Below are 12,669 nucleotides of genomic sequence, written 5' to 3'. Positions count from 1 at the left end.
GCTCTCTCTCTCTCTCACTCTATACACTCTCTCTCTCACATTGTTTCTCCACAGGCTCTCTCTCACTCTCTCTCTGCACTCTCACTCACTCTCACAGTTTCCCGGCAGACTCTCTCCCACTCTCTCTCTCTCTCTCCACTCTCACTCAGTCTCGCACTGTTTCTCCCCAGGTTCTCTCTCTCTCTCTCACTCTCTCACTCACTCTCTCTCCACTCTAGCCCGCTGTCACATTTTTTCTCCACAGGCTCTCTATCTCTATCTCTTTCTCCACTCTCACTCACCCTGACACTGTTTCCCCACAGACTCGCTCTCTCTCTCTCTCCACTCTCACTCACTCTCGCACTGTTTCCCCACTAGCTCTCTCTCTCTCTCTCTCTCTCACTCTCTCCACTCTCAATCATGCTCGCACTGTTTCTCCACAGGCTCTCTCTTTCTCTCTCTCTCTCTCCACTCTCACTCACTCTCGTATTGTTTCCCCAAAGGTTCTCTCTCTCTCTCTCTCTGTCTCTCTCTCTCTCTCACTCTCTCCACTCTCACTCATTCTGACACTGATTCCCCACAGGCTCTCTCTCTCTCTCTCTCTCTCTCACTCTCACTCTCGCATTGTTTCGCCACAGGCTTTCTCTCTCTCTCCCAATCACTCTCACAATGTTTCTCACAGGCATTCTCACTATCTCACTCTCTCACTCTCTCATTCTCGCAGTTTCCCCACAGGCTCTCTCTCGCTCTCTCTCTCTTTCACTCTCTCTCTCTCTCCACTCACACTCACTCTCGCACTTTTTCCTAACAGTCTCTCTCTCTCTCTTTCTCTCGTTCTTTCCACTCTCTCACACTCACGCACTGTTTCCCCACAGCCTCTCTCTCTCCCTCTCTGCCTCTCTCTCTTTCTCACTCTCCCCACTCTCAATAACTCTCACACTGTTTCTCCAGAGGCTCTCTCTCTTTCTCTCTCTCACTCTCTCCATTCTCACTCACTCTCGCAATGTTTCCCCACAGGCTCTCTCACTATCTCTCTCTCTCTCAGTCGCTCTCTCTAACTCACTTTTGTACTGTTTCCCCACAGGTTCTCTCTCTCTCTCTCTCTCTCTCTCTCTCTCTCCACTTTCACTCACTCTCACATTGTTTCCCCATAGGCTCTCTCTCTCTCTCTCACTCTCTCCACTCTCACTCACTCTCACTCTGTTTCCCCACAGGCTCTCTCTCTCTCGCCACTCTCACTTCCCCTCACTCTGTTTCCCCACAGGCTCTCTCTCTCTCTCTCTCTCGCTCTCTCCACTATCACTCATTTATGTACTGTTTCCCTACAGGCTCCCTCTCTCCCTCTCTCTTGCTCTCTCCAATCTCACTCCCTCTCACACTATTTCCCCACAGGCTATCTCTCTATCTCTTTCTCTTTCTCTATCTCTCCACTCTCACTCTCTCTCATACTGTTACCCCACAGGATCTCTCTCTCTCTCTCTCTGTCTCACTCTCTTTCTAATTCTCTCCAATATCAGTCACTCTGACACTCTTCCCCCACAGGCTCTCTCACTCTGTCTCTCTCACTGTCTCTAATCTCACTCACTCTCACACTGTTTCTCCAAAGGCTCTCTCTCACTCTCTCTCTCTCACTTGCATTGTCTCCCCACAGGCTCTCTATCTGTCTCTCTCGGTCTCTCTCACTCTCTCTCTTTCACTCACTCTCGCACTGTTTCCCCAATGGCTCTCTCTCTCTCTCTCTCTCTCTCACTCTATCTCTCTCACTCTCTCTCTCTCACTCACTCTCACACTGTTTCCCCAAAGGCTCTCTCTCTCTCTCTCTCTCTCTGCCTCACTCTCTCACTCTCGCACTGTTTCCCGACTGGTTATCTCTCTCTCCCTCTCTCACTATCTCCACTCTCCCACTGTTCCCCAACAGGGTCTCTGTCTCTCTCTCTCTCTCTCTCCCTCACTCTCTCACTCTCGCACTGTTTCCCCACAGGTTCTGTCTCTTTCTCTCTCTCTCTCTATATCTCGCAGTGTTACCCCAAAGTCTCTCTCTCTCTCCACTCTCACTCAATCTCACACTCTTTCCCCAAAGGCTCTCTCACTCTCTCTCTGTCTCTCACTTTCGCACTGTTTCCCCACATGCTCTCTCTCTCTCTCTACTCTCACTCACTCTCACACTTTTTGCCCACATGATTTTTTCTCTCTCTATCTCTCTCTCTCTTTCACTCTCTCACTCACGCAGTGTTTCCCCACAGGCTCTCTCTCCCTCTCAGTCTCGCACTGTGTACCCACAGGCTATCGCTCTCTCTCTCTCGCTCTCACTCTCACACTGTTTCCCCACAGGCCGTCTCTCTCTCTCTCTCTCACTCTCTCCACTCTCAGTCACTCTCGCGCTGTTTCCCCAGAGGCTCTCTCTCTCTCTCTCTCCACTCTCACTCTCTTTCCACTTGGCTCTCTCTCTCTCTCACTCTGTCACTCTTTCCACTCTCAATCACTCTCACACTGTTTCCCAACAGACTCTCTCTCTCTCTCTTTCACTCTCCACTCTCACTCTCTCTCACTCTCGTTCCCCACAGTCTCTCTCTCTCTATCTCTCTCGCTCTCTCCAATCCCACTCACCCTCACACTCTTTCTGCACAGCCTCTCTCTGTCTCTCTCTCTCTCTCACTCTCTCTCACTCCACTCTCTCTCACTCTCAAACTATATCCCCACAGGCTCCTTCTCCCTTTCTCTCACTCTCTCTATCACTCTCGCATTGTTTCCCTACAGGATCTCTCTCTTTCTCTCTCTCTCTCACTCTCTCCAATCTCACTCTCACACTGTTTCCTCACAGTTTATCTTACTCTCTCTCTCTCCCTCACACTCTCACTCTCTCCACTCTCACTCACTCTCACACTGTTTTCCCACAGGCTCTTTCTCTCTCTCTCTCTCACTCTCGCAGTGTTTCCCCATAGGCTCTCTCTCTCTCTCACACTCTCTCCCTCTCTCTCTCTCCACTCTCACTCACTCTCGCACTGTTTTGTCACAGGCTCTCTCTCTCACTCTCTCTCTCCACTCTCACTCACTCTCACACTGTTTCCCCACAGGCTGTCTCTCTTTCCCTCACTCTCTCTCTCACTCTCGCATTGTTTCCCCAAAGGCTCTTGCTCTCTCTCTCTCTCACTCTATACACTCTCTCTCTCACATTGTTTCTCCACAGGCTCTCTCTCACTCTCTCTCTGCACTCTCACTCACTCTCACAGTTTCCCGGCAGACTCTCTCCCACTCTCTCTCTCTCTCTCCACTCTCACTCAGTCTCGCACTGTTTCTCCCCAGGTTCTCTCTCTCTCTCTCACTCTCTCACTCACTCTCTCTCCACTCTAGCCCGCTGTCACATTTTTTCTCCACAGGCTCTCTATCTCTATCTCTTTCTCCACTCTCACTCACCCTGACACTGTTTCCCCACAGACTCGCTCTCTCTCTCTCTCCACTCTCACTCACTCTCGCACTGTTTCCCCACTAGCTCTCTCTCTCTCTCTCTCTCTCCTCTCTCACTCACTCTCACAATGTTTCCCTGCAAACTCTCTCTCTCTCTGCTCTCTCACTCACTCTTGGACTGTTTCCCCACACATGCTCTCTCTCTCTCTCTCACTCTCACCCGGTTTCCCCATAGTCTCTCTCTCTCTCACTCTCTCCACTCTCACTCACTCTCACACTGTTTCCCCACAGGCTCTCTCTCTCTCTCTCTCTCTTCACTCTCACTCTCTTTCCACCAGGCTCTCTCTCTCTCTCTCTCACTCTTTCCACTCTCACTCACTCTCACACTGTTTCCCAACAGACTCTCTCTCTCTCTCTCTCTTTCTCTCTCCACTCTCACTCACTCTCACTCTCTTTCCCCACAGTCTCTCTCTCTCTATCTCTCTCGCTCTCTCCAATCCCACTCACCCTCACACTCTTTCCGCACAGCCTCTCTCTGTCTCTCGCTCTCTCACTCTCTCTCTCTCCACTCTCTCTCACTCTCACACTATTTCCCCACAGGCTCCCTCTCTCGATTCTCTTGCTCTCTCTCTCACTCTCGCATTGTTACTCTACAGGATCTCTCTCTTTCCCTCACACTCTCACTCTATCCACTCACACGCACTCTCGCACTGTTTCGTCACAGCCTCTCTCTCTCCCTCTCTCTCTCTCCACTCTCACTCACTCTCACACTCTTTCCCCACAGGCTCTCTCTCTCCCTCTCTCTCTCTCACTCTCACTCTTGCACTGTTTCCCCAAAGCCTCTCTCTCTTTCTCTCTCTCACACTCTCACTCTTTCCACTCTCACTCACTCTCACACTGTTTCCCAAGACTCTCTCTCTCTTTCTTTTTCTCTCTCCACTCTCACTCACCCTCACACTCTTTCCGCACAGCCTTTCTCTGTCTCTCTCTCTCCACTCTCGCATTGTTTCCCTACAGGATCTCTCTCTTTCTCTCTCTCTCTCACTCTCTCCACTCTCACTCACTCTCACACTGTTTCCCACAGTCTCTCTCCCTCTCTCTCAATCACTCTCACACTGTTTCTCCACAGGCTCTCTCTCTCTCTCACTCTCACACTGTTTCCCCACAGGCTCTTTCTCTCTCTCTTTCACTCTCGCAGTGTTTCCCCACAGGCTCTCTCTCTCTCTCTCACACACTCTCTCTCTCTCTCTCTCTCTCACACTCACTCTCGCACTGTTTCGTCACAGCCTCTCTCTCTCTCACTCTCTCTCTCTCCACTCTCACTCACTTTCACACTGTTTCCCCACAGGCTCTCTCTCTTTCCCTCGCTCTCTCTCTCACTCTCGCACTGTTTCCCCACAAGCTCTCTCGCTCTCTCTCTCTTTTCTCTCACTCACTCACAACATGTTTCCCCACAGGCTCTCTCACTATCTCTCTCTCTCTCTCTCTCTCTGCACTCTCACTCACACTCACTCTGTTTCCCCACAGGATCTCTCTCCCTCTCTCTCTCTCTCACTCCCTCCCCCCTCACTCACTCTCACCCTGTTTCCCCACAGGCTCTCTCTCTCTCATTCTAACTATCTCTCTCTCTTTCTCATCTCTCCACTCTCTCTCTCTCTGCTCTCTCACTCACTCTCGGACTGTTTCCCCACAGGCTCTCTCTCTCTCTCTCTCTCTCCACTCTCACTCTCTTTCCACCAGGCTCTCTCTCTCTCTCTCTCACTCTTTCCACTCTCACTCACTCTCACACTGTTTCCCAACAGACTCTCTCTCTCTCTTTCTCTCTCCACTCTCACTCACTCTCACTCTCTTTCCCCACAGTCTCTCTCTCTCTACCTCTCTCGCTCTCTCCAATCCCACTCACCCTCACACTCTTTCCGCACAGCCTCTTTCTGTCTCTCTCTCTCTCACTCTCTCTCTCTCCACTCTCTCTCACTCTCACACTATTTCCCCACAGGGTCCTTCTCTCGATTCTCTTGCTCTCTCTCTCACTCTCGCATTGTTTCCCTACAGGATCTCTCTCTCTCTCACTCTCTCTCTCTCTGCCTCTCTCTCTTTCTCACTCCCTCCACTCTCACTCACTCTCAAATTGTTTACCCACAGGCTCTGTCTCTCTCTCAAAATCTCTCCCTCCCTCACTCACTCTCGCACTGTTTCCCCACAGGCTCTCTCTCTGTCTCTGTTTCTCTCACTCTTTCTCTCTCACTCACTCTCGCATTGTTTCCCCACAGGCTCTCTCTCCCTCTATCTCTCTCACTCTCTCTCTCTCACTCTCTCCACTCTCAGTCACTCTCGCACTTTTTCCCAAAAGGTTCTCTCCCTCTCTCTCTCCCTCCCTCCCTCACTCTCTCACTCTCGCACTGTTTCCCCACAGTTTCTCTCTCTCTCTCTCTCTCGCTCTCTAACACTCTCACTCACTCTCACACTTTTTACCCACAGGATCCCTCTCTCTCTCTCTCTCTCCAGTCCCACTCACTCTCACACTATTTCCCCACAGGCTCTCTCTCTCTCTCTCTCTTGCATTGTTACCCCAAAGGATCTCTCTCTCTCTCTCACTCTCTCTCTCTCTCCACTCTCACTCACTATCCCACTGTTTCCCCAGAGCCTCTCTCTCTCTCTCTCTTACACTCTCTCAGTCTCGCGTTGTTTCCGCACAGGCTCTCTATCTCTCTCTCACTCTCTCACTCTCTCCACTCTCACTCACGCTCACTCTTTTTCCCACAGGCTCTCTCACGCTCTCTCTCTCTCTCTCTCAATCTATCCACTTTCACTAACTCTCGCATTGTTTCCCCACAGGCTCTCTCTGTCTCTCTCTCTGCCTCTCTCTCTTTCTCACTCTCTCCACTCACGCACTGTTTCCCCAAAGAATCTCTCTCTCTCTCTCACTCACTCTCCACTCTCATTCTTTCTCACACTGTTTCCCCACAGTTTCTCTCTCTCACTGTCTCTCACAATCTCTCTCAATCTCACTCACACTTGCACTTTTTACCCACAGTCTCTCTCTCTCTCTCACAATCTCTCTCTCCCTCATTCACTCTCTCACTGTTTCCCCACAGGCTCTCTCTCTCTCTCTCTCTCTCTCTCCCTCACTCTTTCACTCTCGCACTGTTTCCCCACCGGTTCTCTCTCTCTCTCTCTCTCTCGCTCTCTCCACTCTCACTCACTCTCACACTGCTAACCCACAGGCTCCCTCTCGCTCCATCTCTCTCTCTGCAAAAACTCACACTCACACTGTTTCCCCACAGGCTCTCTCTCTCTCTCTCGCTCTCTGTACTCTCACTCACTTTTGAAATGTGTCCCCACAGGCACTCTCTCTCTCTCTCCCTCTGTCTTGCATTGTTAGCCCAGAGGCTCTCTCTCTCTCTCTTTCAGTCTCTCAATCGCGCATTTTTTCTTCACAGGCTCTCTCTCTCCCTCTCTCTCTCTCGATCTCTCCACTCTCACTCACTCTCACACTGTTTCCCCAAAGAATCTCTCTCTCCCTCTCTCTCTCTTGCACTCTCCACTCTCACTCACCCTCGCACTGTTTCCCCACAGTCTCTCTCTCTCTCTCTCTCTCACACAATCTAATTCTCCCTCTCTCTCGCTCTCTCCACTCTCACTCACTCTCGCACTGTTTCCCCACAGTGTCTCTCTCTCTCTCACAATCTCTCTCTCCCTCACTCACCCTCGCACTGTTTCCTAAAAGGTTCTCTCTCTCTCACTCTCACTCTCTCCAATCTCTCTCACCCTCGCACTGTTTCCGCACAGGATCTCTCTCTCTCTTTCTCTCACTCTCTCCACTCTCACTCACTCTCACACTGTTTACCGTCAGGCTCTCTCTCTCTCTCTCTCAGTCTCGCACTGTTTACCCACAGGCTCTTTCTCTCTCTCTCTCTCTCTCACTCTCACAGTGTTTCCCCACAGGGTCTCTCTCTCTCTCACACTCTCTCTCTTTGTCTCTCCACTCTCGCACTGTTTCGTCACAGGCTCTCTCTCTCACTCTCTCTCTCTCCACTCTCACTCACTCTCACACTGTTTCCCCACAGGCTCTCTCTCTCTTTCTGTCACTCTCTCTCTCACTCTCATATTGTTTCCTTAGAGGCTCTCTCTCTCTTACTCTCTCCACTCTCACTCTTTCTCACACTGTTTCCCCAAAGAATCTCCCTCTCCCTCTCTCTCTCTCGCACTCTCCACTCTCACTCACCCTCGCACTGTTTCCCCACTGTCTCTCTCTCTCTCTCTCTCTCACACAATCTAATTCTCCCTCTCTCTCGCTCTCTCCACTCTCACTCACTCTCGCACTGTTTCCCCACAGTCTCTCTCTCTCTCTCACAATCTCTCTCTCCCTCGCACTGTTTCCGCACAGGATCTCTCTCTCTCTTTCTCTCACTCTCTCCACTCTCACTCACTCTCACACTGTTTACCGTCAGACTCTCTCTCTCTCTCTCTCTCTCAGTCTCGCACTGTTTACCCACAGGCTCTTTCTCTCTCTCTCTCTCTCTCACTCTCACAGTGTTTCCCCACAGGCTCTCTCTCTCTCTCACACTCTCTCTCTCTCTCTCTCTCCACTCTCGCACTGTTTCGTCACAGGCTCTCTCTCTCACTCTCTCTCTCTCCACTCTCACTCACTTTCACATTGTTTCCCCACAGGCTCTCTCTCTTTCTCTCACTCTCTCTCTCACTCTCACAGTGTTTCCCCACAGGCTCTCTCTCTCTCTCACACTCTCTCTCTCTCTCTCTCTCCACTCTCGCACTGTTTCGTCACAGGCTCTCTCTCTCACTCTCTCTCTCTCCACTCTCACTCACTTTCACATTGTTTCCCCACAGGCTCTCTCTCTTTCTCTCACTCTCTCTCTCACTCTCACATTGTTTCCTTTGAGGCTCTCTCTCTCTTACTCTCTCCACTCTCACTCTTTCTCACATTGCTTCCCCACAGGCTCTCTCTCTTTCCCTCACTCTCTCTCTCACTCTCGCATTGTTTCCCCAAAGGCTCTTGCTCTCTCTCTCTCTCACTCTATACACTCTCTTTCTAACTCTCACATTGTTTCTCCACAGGCTCTCTCTCACTCTCTCTCTTTCTGCACTCTCACTCACTCTCACACTGTTTCCCGGCAGACTCTCTCCCAATCTCTCTCTCTCTCCACTCTCACTCAGTCTCGCACTGTTTCTCCCCAGGTTCTCTCTCTCTCTCTCACTCTCTCACTCACTCTCTCTCCACTCTAGCCCGCTGTCACATTTTTTCTCCACAGGCTCTCTATCTCTATCATTTTCTCCACTCTCACTCACCCTGACACTGTTTCCCCACAGACTCGCTCTCTCTCTCTCCACTCTCACTCACTCTCGCACTGTTTCCCCACTAGCTCTCTCTCTCGCTCTCTCTCTCTTCTCTCACTCACTCTCACAATGTTTCCCTGCAAACTCTCTCTCTCTCTGCTCTCTCACTCACTCTTGGACTGTTTCCCCACACATGCTCTCTCTCTCTCACTCTCGCCCGGTTTCCCCATAGTCTCTCTCTCTCTCTCTCCCTCTCTCCACTCTCACTCACTCTCACACTGTTTCCCCACAGGCTCTCTCTTCACTCTCACTCTCTTCACTTTCACTCTCTTTCCACCAGGCTCTCTCTCTCTCTCTCTCACTCTTTCCACTCTCACTCACTCTCACACTGTTTCCCAACAGACTCTCTCTCTCTTTCTCTCTCCACTCTCACTCACTCTCACTCTCTTTCCCCACAGACTCTCTCTCTCTCTATCTCTCTCGCTCTCTCCAATCCCACTCACCCCACACTCTTTCCGCACAGCCTCTCTCTGTCTCTCGCTCTCTCACTCTCTCTCTCTCCACTCTCTCTCACTCTCACACTATTTACCCACAGGCTCCGTCTCTCGATTCTCTTGCTCTCTCTCTCACTCTCGCATTGTTTCTCTGCAGGATCTCTCTCTTTCCCTCACACTGTCTCTCTCTCCACTCACACGCACTCTCGCACTGTTTCGTCACAGCCTCTCTCTCTCCCTCTCTCTCTCTCCACTCTCACTCACTCACACTCTTTCCCCACAGGCTCTCTCTCACTCACTCTCACTCTCGCACTGTTTCCCCAGAGCATCTCTCTCTCTCTCTCTCTCTCACACTCTCACTCTTTCCACTCTCACTCACTCACACTGTTTCCCAACAGACTCTCTCTCTCTTTCTTTTTCTCTCTCCACTCTCACTCACCCTCACACTCTTTCCGCACAGCCTTTCTCTGTCTCTCTCTCTCTCACTCTTGCATTGTTTCCCTACAGGATCTCTCTCTTTCTCTCTCTCTCACTCTCTCCACTCTCACTCACTCTCACACTGTTTCCCAACAGACTCTCTCTCTCTTTCTTTTTCTCTCTCCACTCTCACTCACCCTCACACTCTTTCCGCACAGCCTTTCTCTGTCTCTCTCTCTCTCACTCTTGCATTGTTTCCCTACGGGATCTCTCTCTTTCTCTCTCTCTCTCACTCTCTCCACTCTCACTCTCGCACTGTTTCCTCACAGTTTATCTCTCTCTCTCTCTCCCTCATACTCTCACTCTCTCCACTCTCACTCACTCTCACACTGTTTCCCCACAGGCTCTCTCTCTCTCTCACTCTCACACTGTTTTCCCATAGTCTCTCTCCCTCTCTCTCAATCACTCTCACACTGTTTCTCCACAGGCTCTTTCTCTCTCTCTTTCACTCTCTCAGTGTTTCCCCACAGGCTCTCTCTCTCTCTCTCACACACTCTCTCTCTCTCTCTCTCTCTCACACACTCACTCTCGCACTGTTTCATCACAGCCTCTCTCTCTCATTCTCTCTCTCTCCACTCTCACTCACTTTCACACTGTTTCCCCACAGGGTCTCTCTCTTTCCCTCGCTGTCTCTCTCACTCTCGCACTGTTTCCCCACAAGCTCTCTCGCTCTCTCTCTCTCTTCTCTCTCACTCACTCACAACATGTTTCCCCACAGGTTCTCTCACTATATCTCTCTCTCTCTCTCTCTGCACTCTCACTCACACTCACTCTGTTTCCCCACAGGATCTCTCTCTCACTCCCTCCCCCCTCACTCACTCTCACCCTGTTTCCCCACAGGCTCTCTCTCTCATTCTAAATATCTCTCTCTCTTTCTCACTCTCTCCACTCTCACTCACTCTCACACCCTTTCCCAACAGGCTCTGTCTCTCTCTCTCTCTCTCTCTGCTCTCTCACTCACTCTTGCACTGTTTCCCCACTAGCTCTCTCTCTCGCTCCCTCACTCACTCTCACAATTTTTCCCTGCAAACTCTCTCCCTCTCTGCTCTCTCACTCACTCTCGGACTGTTTCCCCACAGGCTCTCTCTCTCTCTCTCTCTCTCACTCTCTCCACTGTCACTCACTCACACTGTTTCTCCACAGGCTCTGTCTCTCTCTCTCTCCCTCTCACTCTCTCCACTCACAGTCACTCTCAAATTGTTTACACATAGGCTCTCTCTCTCTCTCTCTCTCTCAAAATCTCTCTCTCTCTCTCCACTCTCACTCACTCTCGCACTGTTTCCCCACAGTCTATCTCTCTCTCTCTCACAATCTCTCTCTCCCTCACTCACTCCTACATTGTTTCCCAAAAGGTTCTCTCTCTCTCTCTCTCACTCTCTCCACTCTCACTCACTCTCACACTGTTTATCCACAGGCTCCCTCTCTCTCTCTCCACTGCCACTCAGTCTCACACTATTTCCCCACAGGCTCTCTCTCTCTTTCTCTCTCGCACTGTTACCCCACAGACTATCTCTCTCTCTCTTTCACTCTCTCAGTCTCGCATTGTTTCCACACAGGCTCTCTATCTCTCTCTCTCTCTCACTCTCTCACTCTCTCCACTCTCACTCACGCTCACCCTTTTTCCCACAGGCTCTCTCACGCTCTCTCTCTCTCACTCTCTCCACTCTCACTCACTCTCACATTGTTTACCCACAGGCTCTCTCTCTCTCCACTCTCACTCACTCTCGCACTGTTTCCCCAAAGAATCTCTCTTTCTCTCTCACTCACTCTGTCTCCACTCTACTCATTCTCACACTGTTTCCCCACAGTGTCACTCTCTCACTCTCTCTCACAACCTTTGTCTCCCTTACTCACTCTCGCACTTTTTCCCCACAGGCTCTCTCTCTCTCTCTCCCTCTCTCACAATCTCTCTCTCCCTCACTCTCTGTCACACTGTTTCCCCACAGGATCTCTATCTCTCTCTCTCGCTCTCTGCACTCTCACTCACGTTTGAAATGTGTTCCCACAGGCACTCTCTCTCTATCTCTCTCTCTCGCACTGTTAGCCCAGAGGCTCTCTCTCTCTCTTTCACTCTCTCAATCACGCACTTTTTCCACACAAGCTCTCTCCCTCTCTCTCTCTGTCTCTCTCTCTCTCTCTCTCTCTCTCACTCTCACACTGTTTCCCCAAAGAATCTCTCTCTCCCTCTCTCTCTCTCTCTGTCCCTCTCTCTCTCTCTCTCTCTCTCTCTCTTTCCCTCTCTCTCTCTCTCTCTCTCTCTCTCCTACTCACTCTCGCAATGTTTCCCCACAGGCTCTCTCTTTCCCTTTCTCTCTCTCGCTCTCTCCACTCTCACTCACTCTCACACTGTTTCCCCAAAGAATCTCTCTGTCCCTCTCTCTCTCTCTCTCTCTCTGTCCCTCTCTCTCTCTCTCTCTCCTACTCACTCGCAATGTTTCCCCACAGGCTCTCTCTCTCTCTCTCTCACTCTCTCTCTCTCACTCTCTCCACTCTCATTCACTCTCGCACTGTTTCCCCACAGTCTCTCTGTCTCTGTCTCTCTCTCATAATCTCTCTCTCCCTCATTCACTCTCTCACTGTTTCCCCACAGGCTCTCACTCTCTCTCTCTCTTTCACTCTCTGAATCACGCACTTTTTCCACACAAGCTCTCTCCCTCTCTCTCTGTCTCTCTCTGTCTCTCTCTAACTCACTCTCGCACTGTTTCCCCACAGGCTCCAACTCTCCCTCTCTCTCTCTTGCTCTCTCCACTCTCACTCATTCTCACACTGTTTCCCCAAAGAATCTCTCTCTCTCTCTCTCTCTCTCTCTCTCTCTGTCCCTCTCTCTCTCTCTCTCTCTCCTAATCACTCTCGCAATGTTTCCCCACAGGCTCTCTTTCTCTCTCTCTCTCTCCCTCACTCTCTCACTCTCGCACTGTTTCCCCACAGGTTCTCTCTCTCTCTCTCTCTCACTCTATCCACTCTCCCACTGTTTCCCCACAGGCTCTCCCTCTCTCTCTCTCTCTCGCTCAATCCACTC

Source organism: Carcharodon carcharias, chromosome 9 (assembly GCF_017639515.1).
Source record: "Carcharodon carcharias isolate sCarCar2 chromosome 9, sCarCar2.pri, whole genome shotgun sequence".
NCBI lineage: Eukaryota > Metazoa > Chordata > Chondrichthyes > Lamniformes > Lamnidae > Carcharodon > Carcharodon carcharias.
Note: the sequence above shows the minus strand (reverse complement) of the source record.